Raw genomic sequence first — 14,647 nt, forward strand, 5'->3', positions numbered from 1 at the left:
AAGAGACTTATATTCTCTCACAGTTCTGGAGGCAAGAAACCTAAATCATGGTGTTGGTAGAGCCACCCTCTCTCTGAAGATTCTAGGGGAGAATTTTGCCTCATCCTAACTTCTGGTGATTGCCAGAAATCCCTGGTGTTCCAGGGTTTGTAAAGTCATCACTCCAACCTCTGTCTCCATTGTCACATGAGGTCCTTCCTTTTTGTCTAAGTTTTTCCTCTGTTTTCTTTTAGTATAAAAATACCAATCATTGGATTAGGATCCAACTTAATTCAACATGACTTTGTTTAACTAATTACATCTGCAAATACCTCCAAATAAGGTCATATTCCAAGGTTCCAAATGGACATGGATTTATGGGACACAATATACAGCCAGTATACATATTTTATCATTCACCAGTTGATGGAAATGTAGATATTTCCAGCTTTGGGCTATTATGAGTAACACTGCTATGAATATTTGCATGCATGTGGTTATGTAAACATAGTTTTCATTTCCCTTATGTAGATATCTAGGTGTGGAATTGTTGTGTAGTATGAGAAAGTTAAATTTTACCTTAAAATTTTAAGGCATGGAAAGAGCATTTAACTATAAAATGTATCATACTGGCAATATGCTAAGCCCCTATGTGTATTATCTCATTTAATTCCTATGGAAACCACATGCAATAGACTGTTGATTGATAAGAGGCATCAGCCAAGTTCTCTTATCATAGTCCAGCAAAAGAAGAGGCTGAACCATAGGGAGGGAAGCTAAGGCAGAAAGGTCAGGCAACTTTCACAGGTCTGGGTAAGTTGAGATAGAGATTTATATATAAAGCATCAGTGAGAAGGAGGAAGCAAAGTCAGCTCTGACTCAAGCAAAGTGAATGTTTCATATTCTCTTTAAAAAGACCCAGAGCCCAGAAGTTTATGCTTGCTTCATTTTCAAATAACCTCACATGAATGATTTCCTGCTGATTATGATAGGCTTGAGAAGTACCAGGAGGTTCTTATCGTATTTGTCTAAGCTTCCTGGAGACCGGCAGAAAAATTAATGGAAAATTTTTAAAAAGCTGGATTGACTGTACAGTCTGGTGGCACAGGATATAGTCAGGTATCTGATTCATAATACCCTTTGTTTGAACACTTTATGCATGTGCTCCTACTATAAAAAATAATCAATCTTATGTTATATGATGGCCTTTTATGCTGAAGTTCTAAGATTTCCATTTTCTTGCATAACCTATCTACGATTTCAGCATCATGATTTCTACCTGCATACAATATCTTCATGTTGAAAAGTAGAGAACAAAAGCAAATAAGAACTTTTTATACATTTAATATCAAAAATTCACTGTTGTTTAGGTTTCTCTTATATTAATAAAGTATTTTATTTATTTTATTCTCAAGTTCACTACACTAAATAGATCGATTAAAGTTACAATTTGAATGTCAAGAGATAGATTTCCCACCTTTTATTAATGGAACAGAGACATGCAGCAAAAAAAAAAAAAAAAAACACTTAGAAAAACATTTAAAAATTGCAATAATGTCCAGTAGTAGCCTCTTTTTCAAGTTGTCATAGCTTCCCTACAGTCACAAGGGTAAACTTGATTAATCTGATGGAAAAAGTTAAATAACATTTGACTTTAAAATTCTAATTTCATGTTAACCAGTGTTTAAAAAATCATGTCTGGCTTAACTTTTTTACTCCAATACCTAAAACCTATAAATCTTTTCTTTTCTGTGTTACATACCTGGCCAGAAAAACCCAGGTGTCCCTCTGATGGCAGCATGACCTATACCTGATCTCTGAGCTCCAATACCCTCAGTCTCATCTCTGCTTCTTCTTCCCAAAAGACCTGTGTCCCAAGACCCCAGTGCTTTTTCACTTGGCACACGTATTTCTCCTCTCAGATTGTGAATTGGTTTTATATTGTAAAATCCCTTTTTCATTCTTTGTACTTACGGATGCCTTTTACATGAACCCCCTTTAAGTCATTGCACAGAATTCTCCCTCTATTCGTATATACTCCTTAAGCCAATATACTACTTGTTAACTGCTAGGACAAGCAATGTCAAAATGTAACTCAACATAGGGAATTTCTGACAGCTCAGAGTCAATCAATGCTCAATCATGAACAGATATGGGGATTGCTATATGATCTTTACCTTTTGGAAAATTATGTGTAAAAGAACGTCACAAATTGAACTAATCCATTTTTTCACTGGCTGTAAAAGTAAATAGAATAGTAATGGTATGTTCCATCCGGCAGAAAATCTACTGAATGAAGCCAGCGGTATTGGGTTGCACCTCAGCGCATTCTGGAAAATTACATCACAGACGTGTCAAACACAAATTCCAACCAAAATGTCATGTCTGTACAATACAAAAGCAACAATCTGAAGGACGAAGTGAATCTTGCCTTACCCTAGGAGCCCCAAGGCCATGCTTCCTGTGATTTAACTGTAGTTTTTCAGGGATGAATCGGCTTTCTTAGTAATTTTAACCTTCTCTGACACAAGGAAGAGATAAATACGTGTACCATGTCATTGATAACTCAGTAGAAAACAGAGAGCTGGCAGATTTTACTATTTTCTATAACGGCAATTAAAACTAAATCAAAAGTTCCTTCTCCTCAGCGAAGAAGTAAACTATCTAGAATAACTGATTTCTAAAAGTTGGCTTGAAGGAAGAATGTGTACAAGTTTTTTATTCCACTTTTAAGCATGCCAACATGATCGTCCCCTTGCCAGACAGCTGCTTCAATCATCTAGGAAGCTTCACAGTAAGCCATGCTTTGCTCTACATTTTCATCCACTGATGGCACAGGCCATCTAGTGTTCCTTACTTCCCCCAAGTTCATTATTCCTGTTGGTACAGAACTCATTCCCCATTTATCAGGCTCTGTCATGGATAATCTTTAGGTGCTGACTGTGATGTTTATTTGAGTTAGACTCCTGTCCGCTCCTTCCTGCATAAGCTCGCTTTGTGTAAGATTGGTTTAAATCCCCTAAAACTCACTCAAACTTTCTATACCCAATCTCCTGATTTCTTATTACTTATAATCCCAGATTCATAAGATAATAAAAATAAAATATCTTTGTAGCACTTTAAGGGCAGAGATCTTTGTACACTTTATTCTCTGCTTTATCCCCAGTGTGTAGAAAAGTGCCTGACACGTGGGTACTTGTCTATAAATATTTGTTTAATAAATGTATTAATCCATTTTCTAGATTTAATTACGGCCTCCGCATACATTCCTGCCAAACATGATATGTGCAAAATTTACCCCATAATGTCCAATTCTTGCCTCAGCTACACTTGGCTTGGTTCATAGTAGCCCAACATCATTTGTTATGGACATGGTAGGATAAAATTATTTTCTAAGTGTAAAATACTAGCTTAAAAATCATGAAAGATACTAAAGTTCCAAAACTTTGACCATAAAACTTAAAATTGAAGAAAAAAAATAAATCACAGAAGAGGAATTCTTGGTGAAGATTCAGGGCATACTTTTAGCAAGAGATATGAATGTGTCTTCTTATAAATTAGCATTTTTATCAGAGGGTTTACATTGAGAGGTTAATTTGGAAACAAAAATAGTTCACTTTAGTATTACAGGAACTAAAATCAATGTGAAGTTCTTTTACCTAAAAATTAAATTGCAACTTATCTGGGGATTTAGATATCCATTCTTTCTGTATCCCGATGACATGGATGATCATGTGTTTTCTAAAAGGAGAGGATGTTTTTCAGAGAAGAATATAAAAAGGAGGTCTGTGATAATTAACCCTTTATAGTCAAGACCATGCACGCTTGCAGTGCCTTGGAAGTTTTCATGGATAAACACTGGTTTGGCTTAAGTGATATTTTCCTAGCTCAACTTAATGGGATCCTCGTTTTATGTGTCTAAGGAGATTTAATGATTTCTCTCTTCAGTGCTGATGACTTTACCTCTTTCATAATTATTCCATATCTGAGAAAGGAAACAGAGGCAAACAAACTGGCAGAATGCTTATCAGGGCGGCTTATACTGACTCCCTCTTTCTCCTTCAGAAACCTCGAGATTGGTCTACTTACTCTTATTTGGTCAGTGTCTCCCAAGCTTGCATACGGTTTGAAGTTATGGTTACTTATGTCTCACTTTTCATTTATCTCTCTTTTTTCTTCCCTACAGTAAGCATCATTTTTAAAAACTGTGTGTTGAGAAAAACAAGTACTGTCAACAATTATTTATATTAATGTTTGTGTGAGTGTCATCCCTGTACTAACTCATTTAGTTTTCATCAGATCAATGTATACTTCCTATCTTACAGAAGAAAACACTGACAATTAGAATAAGAAAGTGACTTTTTTTTCCAAATCACTCATGTAGTAAGAAAAGCTGGACTTGAATCCACTCAGGCTTTGAACTCTTCTGTCCTTCTGTATACAAGAGTTAGCACAGTGCCCAGTGTGAAAGAAGGGATTAAATCCATGGTTGAGTAAATGATTAAATAGATGTATGGTTGAGTAAATATTACGGAAGTTGGTACTTTTTTTCAATAAAACATGGTGCATGTCTTTGTATTGCACATACTTGCAGAGATTCATTAAATATGTAAGTGATCAATTTTTGTTAGTGTATATTAGAACCACAAGAGTAAGTAGAAACTCTGAAAAACAATTTTAACTCAAAAGACTTTGTCATTTTACCACCATTAATCTGTTTACCATATTGACTGATACTTAATGCTGACATTACTAGGTTATTCACTAGTATACTAAGGCACAACTTTATCGGATGAAATATATGCTCACTATGATTTTATTTTGTTTGATTTGTTTATGTTAGTTTTACTTATAATAACACCGAATAGGCACAACTTTATCGGATGAAATATATGCTCACTATGATTTTATTTTGTTTGATTTGTTTATGTTAGTTTTACTTATAATAACACCAAATAATTTTTAAAAGTACAGGCATACACTGGAAATGTTGCAGGTTTGGTTCCAGACCACTGCAATAAAATAAAGCCAACAATAAAGTGAGTCACACAAATTTCTTGGGTTCCCAGCGCATATAAAAGTTATGTTTACACTCCTATAGGACAAGTGTAGTCTACAGTCTTAACTGCAGTAGTGTTATGTTTAAAAAAAGCAATGTAGATATCTTAATTTAAAGATACTTTGCTAAAAATGCTAATCATCATCTGAGCTCTCAGTGAGTCATAATCTTTTTGCGGGTGGAGCCTGTTGCCTTGACGTTGATGGCTGCTGGCTGATCAGGGCGGTGGTTGCTGAAGGTTGGGATGGTTGTGGTATTTCTTAAAATAAGACAGCTTGCCGCTCTCCTTGGTTATGGCATCCTGGTACTACTAGGACTTGGACAGCAGGTCGTTCAGGCTGCTCTCAGCCTGGGTGACCTTTATCTCATCCAGTCCTCGCCTGAGCACCAGTCCAGGAAGGCCTCGCTCTGGACATGACTGTGAACTGCTCAGAGATATGCTTGACCGGGCTGCTGCCAGGGAAGCTGGTGGACCTTTGTAGCCCCTGGGGTGGCATGTCATACACAGCTGCTTTCACATAGTTGGGGATCTACGGGACAAAATAGCTGCTGTTCTTTCTTTTTATTTTATTTTTTTATTGAAGTATAGTTGGTTTATGTTTCAGGTGTATAGAAAAGTGAATCATATATATATATATATATATATATATATATATATACATATTTATGTATATATTCTTTTTCAGATTATTTTCCACTATAGGTTATTACAAGATATTAGATATAGTCCCCTGCGCTATACAGTAGGTCCTTGTTGTTTATCTGTTTTATATATAGTACTGAGAATATTCCAATCCCAAATTCCTAATTTATCCCTCACCTTTCTTTCCCCTTTGTAAACATAAGTTTGCTTTCTATGTCTGTGGGCCTATTTCTGTTTTGTAAATAATAGCTCCTGTTCTCGTTTTGGAGTTAGACATGTGCTCCTCCACCTCCCTCATGGACAAGCAGCCTTCGAACTTGGCAGCCACAGTCAGGTAGGACCATAGCGGGGGTCGTAGGCGGCCATGATGTTCTTGGAGTGGAACAACTGCTGGGTAAGCTCTGGCACCTTGAAGACCCAGTACTGCTGGCTCCCCTGCTGGTCAGTGGGGTGAAGATGGGCATGAAGAAAGGCAGGCAGGGGAAGAGCACCCTGTTCACATCCAGCTCACACGGATCAGCATTGAGCTGGCCCGAGGAGCACAGGTGGTGTGGTCAGCTCGAGGGTTCCATAGCAGATGGGCCTTGTTGTCAATGCGATAGGTCTCATCTGCGTTTTCTAAGAGCTGGTGGAATGAGAGGGTAAGTTGTAGGGTTCCACCACTGGTGGGACACCTTGCGAGAGGGCTGATCACAGATGACCGTAACAAATATGATAACAAAAAAGATTGAAATATTGTGAGAATTACCAAAATCTGACACAGAGACAATGAGCCAATGCTGTTGGAAATATGGTCAATGCCAAAAACCTTCAATTTGTAAAAAAAAAAAAACCCCAAAACCAAAACACAACAGTGTCTGTGAGGCATAATAAAGGAGGTATGTAGCATGTATTATATAAGCCAATGGAAGGAGTGAAAAGTGAAAGAATATTATTTATTTGAAATTCTGTAAGTTTTGTAAATGATAATGAATTCAAATTAATTTGCCATTGTCTTTAGAATTATTCTTAGCTCAGAGAACTCAACTGAATATTGTAGATGATGTCCCGTGGGTGTACTATTTAAATGAACGATGACAAATGTTAGTCATTATTCAGATTATACCTATGGGAAAATTGGCTCTACATAATAGATTACTGAATGAATGTACTTTTTATGTTTTAAATTTAAAAAAATGTTAATGATATATAGTATAATTTTGTTAATGATCTTCTGCTAGAGTCAGCGCTTTACCTTAACCAGCCAAATATTGATCCCAAAGAACATGAAGCAATAATGTCTAATAACATACATACATTAGATTATGAGAGGTGAGGTTTAAGATAAAACAGAGTCCTGGAAATAGGGAACCCATTTAGGGGACTTGACTGTTACAGAATAAGAACTACTGTTGTGCTTTAAAAATTTAATAGAATCAGATATATGATGTAAGGACGTGAGAACATATTAGATGATCTCTTGAGGACAGCTGTGAGTCTGTAACCACAGGAAAGCAAACAACTATTCTGCTGTAGTATAGAAAATAGTGTCCAACCAAAAATGTCTTTTTTCTTTGAGAAAAGTAATAAAAAATTCTGGAAAGACTGCGTAGGAGAATGGAATCAGCCTTAAGTAGGAAAACTAGAAAGCAAGGTGTTTGTGCATAAATGTGTAAGTCAGACACTATTGTCAAATGTCTACCTGTTCTGCTTCTGGCAAAGCAACAGGTAAAGACCAGCTGTTAATCCATTAAAGTAAAATACCACGTACGATCAAATCAGACTGCGCTTTGTTGATTCATATTTGGCATATTACTCTGTTGTTTTATCTGTCGTTTAAGGTAATGAAGTAAGGATATTCTTACCATCAGATCCTGTTACTCCTTATTCCTACAACTGCTATTCCTATATTCCCCAGAATTCTCTTTATCCTAGTAGGAAATCATGTTACTAGTTAACGGTAGTCTAATCTTTATATTAAATGTTCCTTTTTCAAACTACTGTGTGAGTTCTGTTACTGAATGGGCTCAGATTGTTGCACAAATGGACATTCTTTGTTACCAATGAAATCAATACATGTGGCCAGTCTCAGAATTTTAGCATGATGGACTTCACCTCACTATAAGTTGTTGGGCTGTTATTCCACAAAAAGTTCTTTCAAATACTAAAACAGCATTAACTACAAAAAGAGTTCTTTATATTGCATTGTTACATTAAAAACATCTTCCTAGCACAGGGAGATCAGCTCGGTGCTTTGTGACCACCTAGAGAGGGTGGGAGGGAGGGAGATGCAAGAGGGAAGAGATATGGGAACATATGTATATGTATAACTGATTCACTTTGTTGTAAAGCAGAAACTAACACACCATTGTAAAGCAATTATACTCCAGTAAAGATGTTAAAAAAAAATCTTCCTGAATTAGATTTACATGTAAATAATGTAATAGTATATTTATTATGCAATTTTCACTTATATGAACTTCATTGAGATATGAATTGCATATGGTAAACTGCATACATTTAACATTAAAAATGTGCTGAGATTTTAAAATTATATACTTCTGTAAAACTACCACCAGAATCAAAATATAAAACATTTCTATGATCCCTAAAAGAATGCTTATTCCTTAACATAGTTCACCATTCCCTCCATCCCCAATCATAAGCAACTAGTGATTGTTTTTTGGTCACTATAGATTAGATGGTATTTTCTAAAATTTTATATATATCTGACTTCTTTCAGTCAGTGTAGTGATTATGACATTCATCCATGTTGTTGCTTGTTTCAGAGGTTTGTTACATTTTATTGCTGGTATTCTTTAATTATATGGAGATGTCATAGTTTGTTTATCTATTCATCAATCCACACTCACAGGATCTTTTTCAGGCTGGGCTATTATGAATAAATCTCCTGTGAACATTCATTTATAAGTCTTTGTTTGGACTTTTCTTATTTCCCTTGTCTAAATAAGTGGGGATAAAATTGTTGGGTTATATGGTAGGTGTTTGTTTAACATTTTAAGAAGTTGCCAAATTATTTCCTAAAATCCATGGGTAACTTATATTCTCATCATCAGTATATGAGTTCCTGTTGCTCCGCATCTGCGTCAAATCTTTGCACTGCTAGTCTTTTAAAATTTTCACCCAAGGTAGATTTTAACAGACTTTAATAATAAACTTCTTAAAGACAAAAGACATTCAACATCATTACTTGGGAAACGCAAATTATAGCTATACCAAGAAACTACTACCCATCTTTCATCAATGAGTTGATTTAGCAGCTTTGTTGAAAACTGACCATATAAGAGAGTCTATCCTGGACTTCATTTTGTTCCATCAATCTATAGGTTGAGGTTTTTCACAAATTCCACAGTCTTGTTCAGGGTCAGCAAACTATGACCCACAAGGAAATTGGGCCTGCTGCCAATTTTCATAAAATTTTATTAGAACTGAGCCATCCTCTTTGTTTACAAAGTCAGCTATGCAGCTTTCATGCTAAAATGGCAGAACTCTGCCATTGGAATGGTGAAACGACCACATACATAGATGGCAAATGCTAAGATACTTACCATCTGCTCCCTTTCAGAACAAGTCTGTGAACCCAGAGTCTTGATTATTATAAACTTACATCTTGAAATTGGGTATTGTTTTTCTCCCAAATTTGTTCTTTGGAAGTTTGTTTCTTTACCAGCTTTAGAATTGACCTTGTTATTTGTTTCAAAAAGTGTGCTTTACTTTGATTGGTATATATATATTTGTTTCATATACAAATATTTGGTGTATATATATATATAACATATATTTATATATAAATAAATATTTATAAATATATGTTTATATTCACTCAGATATTTACCAGTTATTGTGTTCATTATTCATTCTTTAAGATTAGAATTCTCCTTTGGAATAATTAATTAAATAATAATTAGTTTATTTAACATTTCTCTCTCAGTGTAGGTTCAGTATCAAGTTTGTCTTAGATTTTCTTTACTTAAATCTACTTCATCTTTGTTCTTTTTTTCCCTTAGTCTTAAAAATGTTTCTTCACTCTCTTTTGACCTGCACGGTTTCTGCAGAGAAGTCAGAGAACATTATAATAATTGTTCCTCGGTATTTAATGTGTATTTTTTCTAATTGAATTCAATGATTTCTATTAATTTTGGCTTTTCATAGTTTAACTTTGAGGTACCTGTTGTGTGTGTGTGTGTGTGTGTGTGTGTGTGTGTGTGTGTATTTCTATTTATTCTGTTTGGATTATACTTCTTGAATCTCTAAATCTATGTTTCTCTCTAATTTCGGGGATATTCAGCAATTATTTGTGCAAACACTTTATTTGTTCAATTCTCTCACTTTTCTTCTTTGGCATTTCAATTATCCATATGTAGATAAATGAGTGAATAAAATGGCCAAAGCTTCTGGGGAAAAATATGCCACACATCTCAGGGGCTCTGACCATTTTATTCTTTTTTTTTTTTCTCTCTTCAAGTTGGATGATATTATCTCTATTAATCTATCTTCAAACTTCCTAAACCTTTCCTCTGACATCTCCTTTCTGACATTAAGCCCTGCTTCTCAATATTTCATTTCAGAGATTGCATTTTTCCATTCTAAATAGTCCATTTAAAATATTTTTTATTTCTTTGGTGAAATTTTCTATATTTAATTCATTTGCCACAATTACAAATATTAAGAAATGTTTTGAAGTCTTTGTCTGTTAAAACCCACATCTGGGTCATTTGATGTTTGCTGCTTTTCATTTTCTTGAGAGAATTATTCCATTTACCTTGCTTTTTATATGTCAGGTAATTTGGGTTTGTCTCCTGGATACTGTGAACCTTGTGTTGTGGGCATTCTGAATTATTTTATATTGTTCTGAAGGGAGTTGATGTTTTTTGTCTAGAAAAGTCTAGGTTGGACCAAAAGTCTGCCGTACCTTTGATGGCCGGGAGCTCAGATCTCCAATCAGACTGCTTTCAGTTTTTCCTGTACAAGTACATGATCTTACACAGAATGTGGAGTTTCTTTCTATGGTTCTTTTCTTCCCCAGGTTTTCTGGTCACTTTCTGGTGACCCTGATTCTCCAGGATGGGGCACCTTCACTTGTTTCTTCTTTCTAGCAATACAACTGTATTTCCTGTTGGTGTTTCAGCCACTCTGGACCTGAAAGAGGAAATACATTCATGTGTGTCCCTTCCTTTCAGGCTGAACTTCTCTAAATTCTCCCTGTTTCTATTCCCTCATCAGAGCCCTCAGGTAGTTTTATTTTCTATTCTGTCCAGAGTTTATAATTGTTCTTTTATTGTCTAAATACCTGTGACATTTTAAATGTCAGAATAATTCATGATCACTTTCAATAGCAATACAGTTAAAGTTTAAAATAAGTAGCAAATAATCATTGATTTCTAAACAACCAGTAAAGAACATTTACTTCAAAATTAATATTCTTGTTTAATATTAATGACTTAGAATGTTTACAATGACAAAATATTAATAAAGAATGTTTATCTTGGCATATTTCTATTAAAATCATGTGTAAATTTAATGTAAGTCTGACTCTTGTATGTTTATTATTCATTCAGAATTCCTAGGTTTTAGCTCTGAACTTTATTTTTCTTTTGACGATAAAAGTTATTTTTTAGTAGTCCTTATAGTTTAATATATAGTTCACATTAGATTACGCAAGTAAATTTTGTTCAAAAACAATTCCGTTATTAATTAAATGTGCATCTACCTTCCTTTTGAGAATGCTTATTTAGTATTAAAAAATGCCTTACTATAATATATATTGAATGCTATAAAGTACATACATGAAGAATATAATAATATGAAACAGCCTCATTTACTGTATGCTCCATTTTTTCAAAGAAAGACCTTTAAAACTTGTTCTCAGTACTGCTTCTGATTAGTACACTCATTTCCATTAGCTTTTCATATTTTATTGTAACTCTCAAATATATAACCTTTGCCAAATACCAAGCTCAGTTCAATATCTCGCAGTGGTAACACTAGAGTCTCTGCCTAATTCCTTACACCTTGACCTAATATCCTTATTGCCTTGCTTCCCTGCCCCTGTTGGTAATTCCCCAACATTCATTCAAATGTCAGGTGTTTGAGTTTGCTAGCTGAAAGGGCTTTTCATCTTACGGTGGGTAGTGTTTTGCCCATTACCACCTGTTCTTCTTTTGATGGGCAGGATAATGATATTCATGGGAAAATGTCTGGTAGAGAACTAGGCTGAATGCTTCGGCAAGTCTGCATCACAATGCACTGCCCTTTCTTACTACTGTGAGATAGAAGTAGAGCTTTAAGGACATTTCGTACGACCTTCACTGTTTAGTTCATGTAGAAAATTGCTTTGGGATCTGATTATTTAGGAGGATATCTCACAAGAATATTAATCAAGTAACAGTAGGCACAATTTGGAACCTGCCTTTTTTATTCCTTCTCAACTCCTCAACTTCTGTTTTATTCTTTTTTTAAACAAAATATTTCCATTTTGAAAATGGAAGAAACAGATCAGAAGCAGAACGATAACTTTTACAGGGACCTATTGGGTCTATGCTGACATTTGTATGATAAAGCAGTGGTTTTGGGAAGAGACAATGTGAAAGAACAGAGAAAACCATTTGCTTATGTTCTGACCTGTTATAATCACAGTGAGTAATCTTATAATGATAATTTTGTAGGTTATTTATTTGGGGGTTCACACACCCAATTTCAGAACCACAGTCACTAATGTTATGGATATCACAGTATGTGGGTAGCTGTGAACAGGTACCAAGCCAGTAAAAGTTTAAAATTATTTTTCAGGCAAAATATATATCAGTCAACATATATTTGGTGATTTCCAGGCAATTAATTATGGCCAAAAATTCAGTGGTGGAATAACCAGGTATGATTCCAGGCCATACAAAACTTAGGGCTGTGTGTGGTAAACCGAAAGTAATTAAGTAATGCCAAAATGTAAACTGTAAACTATAATAAGTGCAATGAAAGAAAAGCATAGGGAACTATGCGGTCTTATAACCAGGGAATCCAATTTAGTCCTAGGCTTAATGAAGACTCCTTTAAGAAAGTAACACTGAGCAGTGGACTGAAGGTCAGTAGAAATTAACCAAGAACTGGCAAGCTCAGATTTTCATTTTTGATGTGATCTCTGTGGCCTGAGTGTGGTGACTACATCGAACAAGATGTAGGTATGAGCGAACTAACTAGGAGATGATTAGCTTTAGGAGATTTGCCTTGATAAAACATTGGACTCCTGTAGTGGTACCATAAGGGGAAAAGACATTAATTATTTGAGACCTATTTAATAAATTAAATACAGTGGACTTGATGAGAGACTACTTGTTCTATAAGCAGAACATCATCAAGGTTATAAGGTTTCTGACTTGAATAACAGTTGGTTAGGGATACTTTCACTGAGATGAGAAACAGACTCAGTGTCCCTTAGTCATAGGCGTGATTTTGGCTACAGTGAATGTGAGGTGCCACTGAGACAGCCTGGAGATAACTTGGTGGAATCCATTGGCTATGTAAGTATGGAAGTCAAAAGAGAACTCTGTGATGGAGATAGAAATATGAGAGTCATTTTTGTATCGTTGGTAAATGAAGTCATGAATATGAATGAAATCTGCTTCAACAACCTGTCTCAAATTCAAAAATAAACCAGACATTAAAAGGGATTTAAAGAAAAAAAAAAAACAGTGAAGAACCATGGGTCCTGAAATATATAATAAATACCTTTATTTTCTTGCAACTATAGTAGGAAGCTGAAGAAGTTGACACTAGTGATAGAAAACTCAGACTAATTCTTCCCCTCAAAGGATTGATTTGTATATTTACATATATATGTACAATGTTTTCCTTAAGTAATTTCTTCTATTTTTCTTAGAAATTATCTGTTTTCAAAACATTGGCCACATTTTTGTAAATTTTATGTTTTAAATATATTTAATCCTGAGATCTTTTTCAAAGAAGCATCATATACAACAGCAAAAACTCTGGGTCTTCCTCATGCTATCGGTAACAGGTTTAATAAGTTGCTTACAAATATCCTGAAAGGAGATTTAGGTACAAACTGCTGTTCAACAACATTTTGCAAGCAACTAAAAATTTCCAAAGTAAGTACTAGCTACGATATTGTCCCCCCAAAACCCAAAAAATACCTAAGAGTATAGCAGTGTCATTTCTGTGAGCACTAAGTTTCACAAGTAGTAATGTCCAGGATGATTTGAATACACTGCATTACATATTGCATTTGGCATTTTACCCATGACCAGTGTACTAACAAATATCAGGTTGGTTTTTGTGCTGTCAGAAATATCTGTGTTCCTAGGCTGCTATGTATGTTTGTATATTAATCCAAAATTAATGTTTCAAGTGAATGAAATTGTATTCAACTCCAAAAAAACAGATGAGTCACAAAAATGTTAGGCAAAAACAGCAACATCTGGTTACAGATAGGGGTCTGTCTCTGCTTGACCACAGACCTGATTCAACTGATTACCACTGTATCAGAATATTAGAAAATCAATTTAAGCCTAGACTTGATCTAACTTTGATGGAAATAAAGTGTATAGAAGTATGTGGACTCACTCTTAACAATTTACATATCTCTTACTTGAATGCAGTTTCCTTCTCTGCAACAGGATATACACTTCCCTGGAATTCGGGTTTAATATATTAATTAACAATGAAAAGAACAACATATTGAGGTCCTACCTTCATTGTTAGCGACATCAGCAGTCATGAGACATCATTAGCTGAACAATTTTAAGTTACACCAAGAACAAACGGGAAGTTAAACTGTAGAAATAAACCATTAAAGAAAACACATTTTATAAAAATAAAATCAATCGCCAAGTTTTTTTTTCTTTTCTTTTTTAGGTATGTGCACAACGCTGTAGGAATAGCAAAGGAAAAGTGGCACTCTTGAAAATACAATAGACAAGATTTTAATCAGTTTAGTTTCTTCCTCAGGGAGG

General features: G+C 34.9%; 1 pseudogene; it reads right to left on the bottom strand.

Moving 5' to 3' along the window:
• Positions 1-5,255: 5,255 nt before the first annotated feature.
• On the bottom strand, positions 5,256-14,412 carry LOC112065660 (tubulin beta chain-like; annotated as a pseudogene).
• Between the last annotated feature and the right edge of the window lie 235 nt (positions 14,413-14,647).

Source organism: Physeter macrocephalus, chromosome 7, assembly GCF_002837175.3.
Source record: "Physeter macrocephalus isolate SW-GA chromosome 7, ASM283717v5, whole genome shotgun sequence".
Taxonomy (NCBI): Eukaryota; Metazoa; Chordata; class Mammalia; order Artiodactyla; family Physeteridae; genus Physeter; species Physeter macrocephalus.